General features: G+C 41.5%; 1 long non-coding RNA gene across 1 annotated transcript; it reads right to left on the reverse strand.

Moving 5' to 3' along the window:
* Nucleotides 1-1,625: 1,625 nt before the first annotated feature.
* Nucleotides 1,626-4,458, reverse strand: LOC137793021 (uncharacterized). The gene is made up of 2 exons (XR_011078181.1): nucleotides 3,884-4,458; nucleotides 1,626-3,279 (listed from the first exon to the last, which is right to left on the reverse strand). It is a non-coding gene; the product is annotated as an uncharacterized lncRNA (long non-coding RNA).
* Between the last annotated feature and the right edge of the window lie 11,868 nt (nucleotides 4,459-16,326).

A 16,326-nucleotide genomic window follows, 5' to 3' on the forward strand; every position in this document is an offset into this window, starting at 1 on the left:
ATCATAGTCAACGTGATTTTTTTGAGGCAGCCCCCAACTCTCAAAGGTTCTGGTGTGCACATAACAATGCTCCAAAAAGATCCTAACGGTCACATATGGCGAGAGGTGGTATACAGTCTGGATGTGAATGTTTGACTTACTTAGCAATAATCATAGAATAATTGATACCAATAACTATGATGAAAAACACATTTCTTTTACTGAACACATTTGGATTGAGTGTGGTTGACAGTTTAGTGAGTTTAGTCTGAGTGTAGTGGGAGGTATCAGGGTACTGATACCTCCCACTACACTCAGAGTTGATCAGAGAAATGAGAGTTGTTTCTCACAACTCTCATTTGTCAAGTCTGACAAATCTAAAGTGTACAATGTTCATGTGATTTTATGACTTTAAAGATGGCATAGACAAGCTGCTATCTCATCTTACGCAAATCTTGTGTGTGAGAAGTGTACTTTTGGTTAAATGAAAATAAAATGATTTTAATGCTTCATTTTGAGGCTAATGGAGAGCCAAGCTAAGGGGGCTTCCAGCAAACACACCTCACTGGGTCATAAGGAGCTGAACTCAAGATGTACTCAATCCAAACACCTTCAGTTCTGTACGGGTCCTAAACCTGAGACCCTCCTCCGACATATCCAACTCATCCTCGTCATGCTAATGCAAAGCATCACTCCTGCTAATGAGGAATGATTGTCTACTTGCGACAGAAGACACTGAGTGAAGGAGATAAATGGCATAATACAAGACAACGGCCTAATGCACAAAATGGTGTCTTTATCAACCTGATCAGGTCCAGGACAGGAAACAAAGCTCCACCTTATCTTTTCTCCTGGAAACTCTGCTTCATCCACAGCTTCTCTGTTCATGACATCATTTCCTGGTCTCACAGAGATATCGTCTCCATCTGTGTTGAATGTGCCACTGTGCTGTTCTATGTACTTCTCTTGGAGGACAGGTCTGTGATGAAAGCATCTACATATACATGAATCCATCTTATAACGAGTCACATATATTTTGGTGACTCATTTCTCATTTCTTATTCTTAGATAGACTGAGATTCTTTACAGTTATTCATATGCTTCTTTTGTGATTATTTGTATTGATGATGTTGTAATTTTACTTTGTCAAATGTTTTTAGCCGGTTTGATGCTCACTTGTTGTTGGATGCACATTAACTACAGTTGAATAGTTCAGTTATATTACTGTAATTATTTACTGTGTTGTTTTGTTTGTTTGTTTTAGAGTCCAAAAATAAACAATTGAGTTGTTAGCAGTTCAACTTCTCACATGGTTAAATTTTAATTAAGTATAGTGAACCATTATTTTAAAAAAATAGCAAAAACAACATGCAGCTAACAGTAACATGATGCTCTAACATTAAGCATCTCAGATCTCAGTTACAGCATGAGTACTTTTGATGCTTTAAGTACATTTAAGTACAGAAGATAATACTTCTGTACTTCAGTAGGATTTTAAATGCAGGACATTACTGTTATGGATTCTTCTTACATTGTGGTAAGTAAAGGATATGATCATTTTTTCATGACATCATGACATGTCATTTATCCTGCTCTAATCCCAAAATGCAGTATACATATACAACAAATGACAATACATACAAATATGTATTTGTTTTTAATGTTTATTAAAAATAGCAGTAATCAGAGAGGAGCGAGCAATTGGTTAAAGTCAGATTACATGAACAGGAACGTGACATGTGCATCCTGTAAATACAGTCAATATGAACAGTATTACACACGACACACATAATTATGACTTTACATACTGTACATGTAATAGCTGATAAGCCCCGCCCCCAAGAACAGTATTTCCAGGAATCCCCCTTTCTGATAGGTCAAGGGATTCCTGGGAAAACTGGACCCCAGGAGAGAGGAGAGCAATACCTTTCCTCCTTTTTTGCAGAAGTCAAGCTCTTCTTTCCAGACTTCATGTATATTACAAAATCAAAATTTTTTTTTTTTTCTCTCCTTTTTAATGTTTTTGGCACACACGGGTCACACATGATTTATTACATGTGTTTAACTATATATAAATCAAAGATGGGTGTGGTCCGAGTCCTGGCGTTGGAAGTAGAGGGCAGGGTGGGAGAAATGGAATAAAGTCTGCACTAAGCCCACATGAAGAGTGCTGGGCTTCAAAGCAGATCTTAAATAGTTGCCAATCTGTGGAATAACAACTTTAGGGTCTATTATATGATGGGCCAAAATAACAAACAATAAGAAACTTTTTTTTAGGTAATTTTAGGTAATTCAACCTCCCAGTAGCATTATATTCGTTCCTCTTCATGTAAATGAGCTGGAGGCCAAGGCTGGACGAGGGCTGGTGGCGTGTTAAAGGAACTGCTGATGTCTGTCAAGTCTGCAAAGATTCACTTAAAACCCCTGGCCCCGTGTGGTGTCTGGCTGCTGGGATTCCATCACTAGTTAATGCTTAATTTAATATGTGTTTCATATTGGAAATGAATGAGATGTTAAGCATTCATGGGATGTGCCGGTCTGAATCAGCTGAGCCCTGCTCTGGGACCTGCTGCTGAGACCAGGGACCTGCTGTTGGCCTCTGGGACCTGGCTTTGGGTACGTGTGTATTTCTGTCCTCCGTCCCGAGCTACAGTGCTTCATCTCAGACTACCAACTGACCAGAGATGCAGCACTGCACCATGGGCCACAGGGATGACAAACCGCATGCAAATCATACAAACTTAAAGGAATATTCATATTGATCTCAAAACCACAGACACCCAGATGAACCAACATCATCTGATGTAAATCGGAGCGATGCAAGCAAAATTGTCCTTATAAGACATGATTATATGAAAATAAAGTTATGAAGGACACAAGCTTAAATACAGAGGAGAAAACATGAAACAGTGACCATCAGACAATAGAATAAACCTGTCAGACACAACAGTGCCTTCATTTACTGCAGTTTTACAGCAGCAAAGACACAAAGTAACATAACAATAATTTCTTTGACAAAACGGTGTTTCTTCTCACGCGGTCGAAAGACCAGTTAAAGCAGCGTGAGACATTAATAGGGCATGAATAACTGTGTGTGAGAGAGTGTGAGAGAGAAATGGATTGCACAGCACTAACATTTTTGTTGGGGAGGGGTAAACAGGAAATGGTTTTAACCCCCAGTAGACCTACATAATATGAACTTCCTGTCATGGTGCTGCTCCCTTTGGCATTCCACACACACTCCCAAATAAAGCTTTTAAAATGTTGATACTCACCTCTCTACATGTTCATCTCTGACATCTGAAATACAACATACACACTTTGTTGAAAAAGAAACTGCAAAGTGTTTTTACCTTATCAGAAAAAGCACTTTACAATTTGCAGCATGCAAGATGCTGCACAAGGAATTATTGGTTTTAGTTATCCTAAGGAATGAAAAAATGTAATGAATCCAGTTTCACAGCGAATGAGTGTGAAATGAGTAAACCATGAAAACACCAGAGGATGGAAAATGTTTTTGAAGAGCGGTCCAGAGAAGCTGGAGGCTCCAGGTGGAACTGAACCTGACTAACACATTTGATGTTGGTTTTGTCAGCTCAGCTGACAGTTCTGTGTTTTCTCTTTGTTAAATATGTAACTATATTACTCTGAATTATGGCACAAAAGGCTAAAGCTCTTGACTTCAAATTATGAGTGGAGGCAGCAGTGAAAATAGCGTCCTGTCATTTCAGAAGATGAGATGTTGCTCAAAAGATAACAAACCTTTGTGGCAACTTTTCAGAATCCATACCAAGTGTACATATTAATATTCAGTCCTTAAGGGCAATCCTTTTTCTGAAAGCCCAACACGCTTAAGTTCAAGTCAGACAACGCTGTGTTGAGTCCTCAAATGGTTCTCTCTTACCCATAGTGCAGGCTTCTGGATCTCCATCTTTGATCTCCATGTTCTCAACAGCAATCTGGTAGAAGATACGTGTGAATAAAACACATGGTCACATTGGAGAAAGAGAGACATGTATAAGACAGAGGAAGAGAGTGAGACACAGAGGACAGAGGGAGAGAGATATCAGACAGAGGGAGAGAGAGATCTAAGATAGAGGGCGCAAGATACACATATAAGACAGAGGAAGAGAGGGAGACATAGAGGACAGAGGGAGAGAGATATCAGACAGAGGGAGAGAGAGAGAAATAAGATAGAGGGAGCGAGAGACACATATAAGACAGAGAGAGAGAGAGAGAGAGACATAGAGAACAGAGGGAGAGAGATATAAGACAGAGGGAGGGAGAGACACGTATAAGACAAATGGAGAGAGAGCGAAATAGAGGACAGAGGGAGAGAGATATAAGACAGAGGGACAGACAGATACATATAAGACAAAGGGGGAAAGAGAGAGAAGAAAGAGGGGAGAGAGATATTTAAAACAGAGGGAGAGAGAAAGAGACATAAGACAGAGGGAGATAGAGAGATATAAGATAGAGGGAGAAGAGAGAGAGAGAGAGAGAGAGAGAGAGAGAGAGAGAGAGAGAGAGAGAGAGAGAGAGAGAGACAGAGAGAGAGAGAGAGAGAGAGAGAGAGAGAGACATAAGACATGCGACAGAGGGAGAGAGATAGACATTTAAAACAGAGGGAGATAGAGACATAAAAGACAAAGTGAGAGAGAGAGAAGAAAGATGGAGATAGAGGCATATAAATAGAGGGAGAGAGGGAGGCATGAGAGAGAGAGAGAGAGAGAGAGAGAGAGAGAGAGAGAGAGAGAGAGAGAGAGAGAGAGAGAGAGAGAGAGAGAGAGAGAGAGAGACATAAGACAGAGGGAGAGAGAGAACAGAACAGCTGGGTGTTTTCCAAGAGCGCTCTGGAAACTCCCAGTCTGTCCATATAAGGCCCGAGCCAGCCTTTTATTTTAGGGATCATGGAAAATGGGATGGCTGCTTTGGATAAACATTCCCTATTCCAGTCTGTGATCGCTTCCACTGATAGTCAGCCCCCCTTCTTCTACTTCCAGCTGGCTACATTCATTCCCTTTTCTAGTCACATTGGGGAACAGCTCACTTAAAAGGCAGCAGAGGGAGAGGAGGCCTTCATCTCACTCCATCCTTCTGCCTCTGCTCAGGACCCAACAAGTCCATATTAAGAAGAAAGTCTCACTCTCTCACACTCACACACACACACACACACACACGCATGCACACGCAGATGCATGCACACGCACGCACGCACGCAGTAGGTCATGTCTCAAGGTCTGTCCTCAGGAAGTCTGTGTGTGTATGTGTGTGTGTGTGTGTGTGTGTGTGTGTGTGTGTGTGTGTGTGTGTGTGTGTGTGTGTTGTACATGACTCCAAGCTTCAAGCCTGAATCCCATTCCAGAGTGTTAGACCACATGCCACCTTATTTCTTCTTCATCGTCATTATCAGCCTTGATTCGAGTACCCGTTGTTGTGTGTTCAGTATGTGTTCTTGTGTCAGTGTAAACTGGTTCTTATGAGGATTTGTATATAATGAGCTGTGAGTAGAAGTTAAATGCAAAGATGTTTGTTTGCATGTTAGAATTGTATTTGATAATGACCTGTAAAATGACTTATGAAAAGTGTGAATTGTGTGAAGATGTGATTGTGGAGAGGATCAGCTCCTACATTGGGAGAGTGAGTTTTCTCCGGGACCACAGAGGACCTGTATCTCTCAATATATGGAATGCATTGAAATTCCTCTTTGAGAGGGAGCTCTGTTATTTGTTTCTGTTCACTTAATGTGACATGTTCAAGGAAGGAGCTGTGGTGTATTCTTTTATGAAGATAAATTCTGGTGATTTTTGTAAAACACAAGAGAGCTTTGAGCTTGAACATTACAGTATCTCACAAAAATAAATCGCTTCTTGCCCTTATTGCATCATCTTTCACAGCCTGGGGCTTATACCTTCACTTATCCAAAACAATGGGTCTCAACATTACACTGGGTCACAACATCACACCTCATGTGCAAACAATATTCTACCGAAGGCTGACATGGAGTTCTCCAGCCGGATCAAATCTGTTCAGATTTCTCTTTGTGTACGATGCGTAATTTGTTATTTTGTGTTAATGTGTCACTATCTTACTGTATTGTTAGTAGTATAAAAAGAGTCTGGGACAGACAACAATGTACAACTGCATTGCTCTGGGCTGTAAGATGTGTAATGTAGTTCAGTAGAACAACATAATCAACAATAGTTTGTCATGCATAAAGTACCACAAATGAAATTCCCTTATTCTCCGTTGCATATTATTCTTGTCTTGTCCCAATCAAAACTAAATGTCAAGTAAGTATAGTTATTACTGTAAGGGTGAGCTGAAATATAATATTTGGTTAAATACTACAGTCCCACTACAAAACTGTTTCAAGAAGCACAGGAAGGAAATTATGCATCAGCACAGCTTCTGTATAATAAATGACTGATATAAAGTAACTTTATAATAAAAAAACTAAAAACCCACATGTTTCAACATGTCATAGCAATAAAACTGATTTGAATCAATTGAATGATGTGATGGAGAAACGTGTTACAGTGCAGACGGTCACGGTCTGACTGCAGGCTACCAGCCATTAGTGGGAATGTGTGTGTGTGTGTGTGTGTGTGTGTGTGTGTGTGTGTACGTGTGTACGTGTGTGCATGTGTGTGTGAGTGTGTGTCTATGTGTATGTGTGTGTTTATACAGGCTGTGATAACAGTCAAAGCCAATCTCTCCAGCCAAACATTGCCTAATATGGTCTTCTTTCTCTTTCCCCCTCAGCTCTGTGTAAATCACACACAGGAAGCCATTTCTCCATTTACTGTCCGTCTGACACACACACACACACACACACACACACACACACACACACACACACACACACACACACACACACACGTGTTACAGTTTTAATAACGTATCATTGTAAATACCAATACAACACAAACATTTAACAAATTTACTTGGATACATTCATTAAAAAACATGGTTTCTTAAAATGACTATGTTTTTATGTTATTTAAGTCACAACCATTCATCATTAATATAATGTCAAAATATGTCAGCGTTGATTTTTGGTTTTGCACGGGACACAAACAGCAGTGTGCCGTTTGTGTCCCGTGAAAGTCCTGTAATGGTTTGAATTGAGGAAGATATTTAGAGAAGACCACGCTGAAGAGAGTTTAGGCTGAACACTGCAGGATCAGACACTATGAATAGGTTTTAATGTCTTCAAATTTGGCCTGTGAAATATTGTATGGGGTCAGCTGAAGAGTGAGCAGTATCAATTACAGAATCAGTGAACAATGTATAGACAGTGAGATTAGAGTCATTCAAATGAAGAAGAATTTCAATTCAATTCATTTTGTATAACCCAAAATCACAACTTTTCCTCAGCGGGCTTTACAATCTGTACACAGAAAAACAAAGTTAGTCTCCTGAACGTTGTGTAGATTGACTCATTTAATAAAATAAAAGATGAGGTTTCCTCTCCATCTCTTTTTCTACATCCTCTCCTTCCCTACACTTCTCTCACCTTCCATATGCCTCGCCTCCTTTAATCCCTCCTGCTCCCCCTCTCCCATGTGAAACCCTGGGAATCAGGGTCTCTTGGGCCCAGAGGGGCTCTGGTGTGTGTGTGTGTGTGTGTGTGTGTGTGTGTGTGTGTGTGTGTGTGTGTGTGTGTGTGTGTGTAAGGGGTTATGTGAAAGTCCTCCTAACCCTGTGCCCCCAAGACTTTTGACTGCTCTGTAAATAAATACAGCATTTCCTCCTCTCCTCCCTCCATAAACTTTCTCATGTCCGTTTGGGTCCCCAGCAGGACATGGGACTTTACAGCACGTATATTATTATCCGGGTCTGGGATTGGGAACACCTATATGACACTTTGGACATTACCATAACCTTCTGAACCCTGTCAGACTTCGTAGCCGCACATGGGTCTGCCTCATTGTACCATGAGCTACTAACAGACACACAGCTGTATCAGCGTGTGTGTGGTGTGTGTGTGCGTGCGTGTGTGTGTGGTACTCCTACCTGGTGTGTTTCCTCCACACCTCCTGATGTCCTTCTCCTTCATCTGAACACAGCGTCCTGAAGAACAGACATGAATTATGTGTACATATGTGCGTATATGACGAGCAGTAGTTGTATCTTTCCTTATACCTACTGCCTAATGTCCATGTGGACATGGTGTGAACTTGGTACCAGTCATTGATGCTGGTCTACTGTGGGACATGAGGCGCTGTGTGAGATCAGCCATACTAGAGGGGGGCTGGGCTTTTCCCATTTAAGGTCAACACTGCACCCACACCTTTTTCTTTACAAAGTCCCCCTCCCTTCTCATGAGCTGAATTTAGAGAATCTACATCAGTGGACAACCTTTTCAACCTGTGACACCTTAAAAGAAAGTCATGACTACTGTTTTCTGTGACCCCTTGTCTCAGCTTGCATGATCAGTTCAATTAGAGGGATTTTTGCACTTTAGAGAATAATTTCTGTCTTGAAAATATTGACACAAAAAATTAAAAGCTTATAACCAATCATGAAACAAAAGTATGTTTTGATCAGCAGACATTCATTCTATTTTACTTCCCCATCATGTATCCTCTGGACTCATTACATTTATCTTACAACCCTTTAATGAGTCCCAACCATACTCAAAATAACCTCTCACTTTGAGAGGTCGTGTCTGTGTGTTTTCCATGACTTTAACTTTACATGACGACTGGTCATTTATAAAAGTACAGCATGGGGTTTTAAACTTTTTAATACATTTTTATGACCCTCTCTGTCTCTTATTTTTCATTTCTAACGTGATTAATCTCAAGGCCCCAACACACTGTGACAACAGCAAGTGTACATATTTGCTGCTCAACACTGTGTGGGTGAGTTTAGTAAAAACCTGGGTAAAAACCTGCAGTCAGTCAGAACCAGCGCTTCTTGCCATAATTTAACGTTGTGTCACGCACCAGAGTCGCAGCAGAGGTCACATTATGACCAAACCTCTAATCCAGCCATCGGTGAACGTGTCTCATAAGGAGCTCTGGGGCTGCCACCAAAATATTTTCACTCATGTTTCACTCATGATTATAACTTTCTTGGCACGGGCCAAAATAACACAGTGTGGGGCTCCTTAGTGGACATTCACTGTCTTTTAACGTCATATAGATGTTTCTAATACATTTGCAAAAAGCATGCTTTGACAACATCCAAGCATGATGCATGATGACATAATGTTCACATATACTAGAAAAACACATTTAAAAATGAAATAAAACATGTTTGATTATTTACATACATAAATAGTAGAGCAGAGTATAACGATCAGAAACACTGGATTGTGATCATACCTTATTCTGAGGTGGGGGCTGTCATCAGCAGCAGCTGGCAGGCTGCTGGCCGGATGAGGTTTCTTGAGGTTTGTCATCTCCACTGGCGGGTTCAACTTAAAAGGCTGTGCAATAGTGAAGAGTCGAAGGGTCGAACTCTAACAGGTTTGTTCACCTTGTAAAGTACTTCTACAGTACTTTCACAGTTCAATTCACACTGAATTATGATTGCTCATCAGTGTGGGACTCCCTCTGCTCTCTGTGTGAGTCTCTCTTATGAAGCAAATGGACTGCCAAGCCATGCATTCCACTGTTACCTTGTATGGTCACTGAGGGGTGGGACTTAAACCAGGGAATGCCCCCTCTGAACATGACTGATTGGCTGATGTCGGACGAACCAAGAAGTCTCAACTTGTGACCTGTAGTCTGTCTGGGAAAGATGGGGGACAGGAGAGACTGGGGGAAGAACAGAGGAAAGAAGGGAATGAGAAAAGAGAGTGAGTGAAAGAGGGAAACAAGGGGGGAGGCTCAGGGGGTAGAAGAGAAGTAGAAGGAGACAGAAGCTGAGAAAAAAAGGAGATGTGGAAAGGGAGGGTATAGAAAAAAAGGAGAGAAGGAATGAAAAGGAAAGATGTGGGGAAAGGAGTAGCAGGGAAGAAATGGTGAACAGAGAAATGGAAAAGAGGAGTGTTGGGGAGTATATTTTCCTCAGTCAAAAAAACCCTCTGAAAATTTAAATTTTTCTTCTAAATTTGGGCTTTTTCTGCATCAGGCAGCTAACTGGACAGCACACTGGAATATCACATGGAACCTATTACATGGCTAAAAGACAGACACGCAGATAAAAAGACAGACAGACAGAGAGAGGGACAAAGAGAGACAAAGACAGACACAAAGACAGATAGACAGACAAACAATGTATGTGCATCTTTTATTTGGGTATGATAACACTGCTGAGAGTTGTGCAGTGGTTAGTGCTGTTAGTTCTGGGTTGGAACTTGCTGTGTAGAGTTTACATGTTCTCCCTCTGCCTTCTCATAGCATAGATTGTCCACTTGTTATACAATCTATGCTTTGGACTGTGCAACAAAGCTTCGTCCCACAGTCCAAAGCATAGATTGTCATCTGCAGCAGCTGACAGGCCGCTGGCCGGATGAGGTTTTCGGCCAGCGGTCTTAACAATCTCCAAAGAAGAGCACTTGGTTCTGAAGTTTGACACTTCACAGTGTTCAAACGATGGAAATGTACTGTATTTGAGATTCCTCTTCATTGACTCTATTGATATGTCATCTAGTGATAAGCACTGCCTCTGGTGGTCAATAAAGCCTAGTTTATGGTTCTGCATCAAGTCGACGCCGTACCTACGCCGTCGACGTGACGCCGTCGACAAGCATTCGAAGTTCTGCGTCGCTCTGCAATTCACTGCCACGCAGCCAGCAGGGTGTGACTGTGTGGTTTCAGGGGTTATAGCTGAATCCTTGGCTTTTTTTCTGGTCACAGTAAACAATGGCGACCGATTTGGAGCAGCTGTATTAAGAGTTGGAGCTCATCAATATTGAAGAGCAAATGCTTGAAGCAAATGTTGAAGCACAGGCGACAGATAAGACGTTTGTGGAGGTTGTCTGTACGACCTCTGAAAAAGCAACTGCCGGAAATTCCGTTCTGAGCGGACCAATCACAGCGCTTGCGGTCCCCGTCAACGCAACGCGTAGTTAGGATTTTTTGCAGGTGCACGTCAGGCTACAGCGCAGGGGTCTGCGTCGGTGGCGTAGATATGGCGTCGACTTGACGTAGAACCATAAACTAGGCTTTGCCTCCGTTTGTGGCTCTAAATGTTTTGACATGTATTAAATGATTCATGGTTCAATAGATGACCGCCAGAGTTCTTGGTCACTTGGAATCTCGTGAACTCATCAGAAGATTCCATAAACTGATTTCAGAGATAACACCTCATCCAAGGTCACAAGTGACTTTTTAAATATAAAAACTTGATTTGCTTGTGAGTGATAAAGAATATTTACAGTATTAAGCAAAGAGTTGACTGATGACCTTTAAAGCACTTCATGGTTCAGCTCACAGTTAAATTGCTGATTTGCTGCCACAGGGCTGAGGATGAAAATAATGTAAAACCTCAGGAACATACCGTGTGTCTCTTTGCACACTATGGAGAGCATTGTTTCTGATCCAGAGACCAGCAGTTTTGGCTGCCAGTGTTTTTAAATTGATTTGTTGAAATATTTGGATATTTTGTACTCATCAGTGTTATCGATTTTATGATTTAAATCTGATCTGTTAAATGTGTCACAACTAGATGAATGTGTGAGAGGAGGGGGCAGGTATGAGCTCTTCTCTCTGTCTGTTTGGTCTCTTGTGTCTTAATAAGGTAATGTTTGGAGATGGTTCACTGTTTACAGCAGCTGACAAGACTGGGCTATTAGTGATGGCAACCAAGCATGGACACACGCGCGCACGCACACGCACACATGCGCGCACGTACACACACGCACGCACACACACACGCACACACACACACACACACACATACGCACGCACGCACGCACTCACTCACTCACTCACTCACTCACGCACGCGTACATTACCCTTTACTAGATGTACAACGAGTCCACATCAGAAGTAAATGTTATATAAGTCTCCCAGAGTGTGTTTGCAGTCCTTTCCCTCATATGGAGAGCAGTCCTGCCCACTAAACTGTGCAAACATCTACTGATCTGCTACATGCTAAGTATAAGATTGACACTTGTGAAATGTATGAGTGATGGGAAAACAACAACACATGCTGAAGTATTTTTGTGAAAAAGTGTAACTTTTGGTCCTTGAACTGGGGCTTTCAGACTGCGCTTCCTTCTCCGGCTCTGTGCTGCACACACATTACATTTCATTTCGCTGACACTTTTATCCAAAGCGATAACTCAGTAGTTAGTGTGGTTCTCAGATCTGCAAGTCCTTGCAAAAATGGTGGAATGTGGATGCCCTACACATACTCACTGCCAACTCGTCACTTCCCGCCGCTTGGTCCGTGGCCCCACACTTCAAACTATGACGCTCTAGAAACCCCTCTCACTTGGACATGTTAGGGACAGCATGTTATTCAAAAATAAACTTCTGCGTTTACAGGAAATATACAGTTCCTGCGTGTCAAATGCATGCAGTGTCTTTTCAAAATAAATTCTCAAGTAGAATTATCTAGTTTTTGGGTTCAGGCAACAAAAGTATTTGGTTTGACTTGCCTTACAAAAGGCCAAGTATCAACCTTACAAGTACCACATTGAATTTGGCCAGTTGACCACATGGTAAACAATGACAAAACTGAGGCAAAGAGGATCATAGAGAGACTGACCTCTAAATTGAAGGCACTCAGTCTCAGGCAACTCGGAGTTATCATTTAACTTTCAACACCCACATCCCTAATGTGAAAATATTGAGTCTAATCCTTTCCAGAGCAATTTTGAGAAACTTGTGCCCATTTTTTTTTACTATGGTAATGCTCTCCTGATTACCTGATGAATCAGGGATGGGCAAACTTTTTGGCTCAGGGGCCACAATGAGTTTTAAAATTTGCTTCTCAACGCTGATTGGCTTACGCAACACGTCAAACGCACTATTCGCACCGCCCGGCCGAAAATTTGCTTTTCGCAACCATTGGTGTCTGTGCATTGACTTTGGATGTAATCTACTTGCGTGTCAAATTCACAACGCTTTTGGTGTGAACGTAGCATTAGTATGCTTGGTGGAAAAGTGGCGGCTGATATTGTATTCTTTGAACCGCAACGGTTTCTTGGCAAACATACAGCCTTTGATTGTCTTCAGTGAAAAAATATTTAGCAATCCACTCCTCATGAAACACTCTGCGACTTTTGTTTTCTTTGGTCCACTCATTGTTACAGAAGGGCTTTATGCAGGAAGTTCTCCTGCAGCAGAAGACGTTATAGTGGTGTGTGTTTTCTGACCTGCCTGTCGTGTGCTGCAGGAAAGCGCACACACACAAACGCTTAAAAGAGCACTGAGCAATAGATAAGCATTAAAAAACATTGATGCTAGTCTGTTGCTGTCACCGTGCTTCGGGAACGCAGAAGCGCTACATTGGTCTTTACTATAACTTATAATTATAATTATTTTAATTGTTATAATATAATTTATTGTTATAATAATTATAATACCGGGGTAAACACCCTCCTCCGCTACCGGTGAGCATCCAGGGTCTGGACATCGAGATTATAAAGTCCTACAAGTAATTGGGTGTTCACTTGAACAACAAACTGGACTGGACTAAGCACACGCTCTTCATAAAAAAGGACAGAGCAGACTCTTCCTGCTGAGGAGACTGAGGTCTTTTGGGGTGCAGGGAGCACTCTTGAAGACCTTCTGTGACTCTGTGGTGGCAACAGCCATCTTTTACAGACTTGTCTTCTGGAGCAGCAGCATCTCGGCAGCTGACAGGAGGAGACTGAACAAGCTGGTGAGGAAGGCCAGCAGCGTGCTGGGGCGTCCTCTGGAGACTGTGGAGGTGGTGGGGGACAGGAGCTATCATCCATGATGAACCACGCCTCCCACCCCACGCAGGACACTCTAGCCGCGCTGCGCTGCTCCTTCAGCCACCGGCTGATTCATCCCCGGTGTCTTCAGGAGACATACTGCAAGTCCTTTCTCCCCGCTGCTGTCAGGCTGTACGAGCTGAGCCCCCAGTAGGCCACAAAACCACTCTGAGCAGGCCGAACATTTTGTGAGCACAATGATCACTTTAATTCATGCACTTGTTAAATATTCACTTTAGTATATTTCAGTACTTTGTACAATTTATTTTTATCTATCTGTAAATACAATGTTTTATTCCATATGTATATTTTATTCCATCTGTATATTTTTACTCCATCTGTAAATTTAATATTCTTCTTTTTTACTGCTAATTTTTTTCTTCTTAAATCTTTAATGTTTAGTACCGTTCTATTGTTTATTTATATTACTTGTTTCTTTTATCTTATTACTTATTACTTGTTAGCAGTGCTACTATAATCCTGTAATCTCCCCACTGAGGGACGAATAAAGGATTATCTTATTTTATGTTATACTTGGCAGGCCGGATTAAAAACGACCAACAAACTTGCCCACCCCTGTGATAAACTGTGATTGGTCTCTACGGCCCTAAGGGGAGTACACAGTGTGCATATCTTAAAATGGAAAGTACCTTTTAAGTTTTTTATATTACATTATAACACATTTGAAAGATGAGATGAGAAACAATGTGAGGACCTAACAACCTGTTTAGTATCACAGAAAGTCACTGGAACGGCAGGAGGCTGTGGGCAGTTTCACTCTGTTTACATTGACTGACAGCAGCAGAGGGTCGGATTCACAGAAACGTGTGTGTGTGTGTGAGAGAGAGAGAGAGAGAGAGAGAGAGAGAGAGAGAGAGAGAGAGAGAGAGAGAGAGAGAGAGAGAGAGAGAGAGAGAGAGAGACTCCATTTACTCTACTCTACTTCAACTTGTCAAAGCAGGAAGGACAGAGCTTAGTGGAGCCAGAATTAGCAGTGTGCATACAGGTAGATCTACAGCTGCTTGTATCTGCTTTCTGTCAGCTCTACTCTGCTCTGGAACCTTTAGTATGAACAGACAGGCTCAAAGTGAGTACAAAGATGGGAGTTTCAGCAGTTTGACATTCAAACACTCAATAAGATTTCAATTAGGGAAGGCAACATAAGTAAACAAGGATGCAGATGTTTTATTTGATATTAAGATGCTGGTGTTAATCTTATCAATTATACCCATTTAAAAGAAAATAACCCTCAGCCAGTCACAGAACCCTTATAGGTGCAGTGATCGATCAGTGCTTGACAAGAGAGGGCGCTGATCAAATGAAAATAATAATTGTCCTTCGCCTTGAACTACATTTGGGGATATGATGGACACAGTGTGGAGGATCTCAGCTCAGTTTACATTGAACCATTACTATTAGAGCCTTTATAAGGGAGTTGTTGAGGACTTTTGCTCTCTTCTGTTATCAAGGAATAACCCAGCAGGTATTAAAGCTGGATCGGTCTCAAGTCAGCCAACGTGGTTGTGTTGGTCACTCTAGGCACACCCAAAATTATGTGTTATTAAGTGTTCAATGGGATGAGGGTAGGACTGCTGCAGGCCATTCTATTCTCTCTACTCCCATATTCCGTCTCTGATGAACCAGCTCTGTAGGGGCGAGAGGATCTTGGAGGATGGAGTTCATTCCCAGACTGTGGAGCAAAGGGATTGCTGCTAGTTGTAGAATCTCATCTTGCTATCCCTGCATTGAGATTGCCTCCAATGAAGCACCTTTTAGGGTACCGGAAGCTCAAAACAAAAGCCAATAGCACTAACAGAATAAGTTGTTCGGCATTGAGGATTTGGCACATTTTTCATGGACGCAACCCACATACTCAGCTGTGCTGCTCCATCAATGCATCCACCAATTCATGTTCCTCAGGAATGGGGCCCCATTTGAAAGGGAAATAAACAGGCTTTCCAACAGTATAACATTTATTGCCAGGAAGCATAGAGGAATAATCAAACACAAATTTCCAAACTTTTTGTTCGATGTTATAACAAGGACATTTTAGATATCCTTTAGAAAGTCCAGTCTCCAAGTGAAAAAACAATAAAAGGCTTTTAATGCATGCTTCTGGGGCATTGGGAGCACCACAATTGAAAATGCAAATCCTCCTTGGAATTATTTAGCTTAAACTGACTGGAAGTAAAGACATCAATGTGATGATTTTCATTTGTTACTAATTAGTTCAAAATTAAGGGAAAAGTACATTATATAACACTGGTACTTTTTATGAATAATTTACTTGACTTAACAGATAGTGGTTAGTGTTTTCTGTGGCTACATACCCTCGTCCTTGTTCACCAAATGATGGAAGAATAACCTCTCGGTTTGCTGTCTAATCTAATGATCAAATAATCATTAGATTAGCCAGGGTTAATGGTAAAGAATCAGAAATGAACATGCAACAAAAACAACCAGAGTTCTTTTGGGTTATT

The sequence above is a fragment of the Clinocottus analis genome, unplaced genomic scaffold, assembly GCF_023055335.1.
Source record: "Clinocottus analis isolate CAN_PGR_092001 unplaced genomic scaffold, fCliAna1.0.p SCAF_10, whole genome shotgun sequence".
Classification (NCBI taxonomy): domain Eukaryota; kingdom Metazoa; phylum Chordata; class Actinopteri; order Perciformes; family Cottidae; genus Clinocottus; species Clinocottus analis.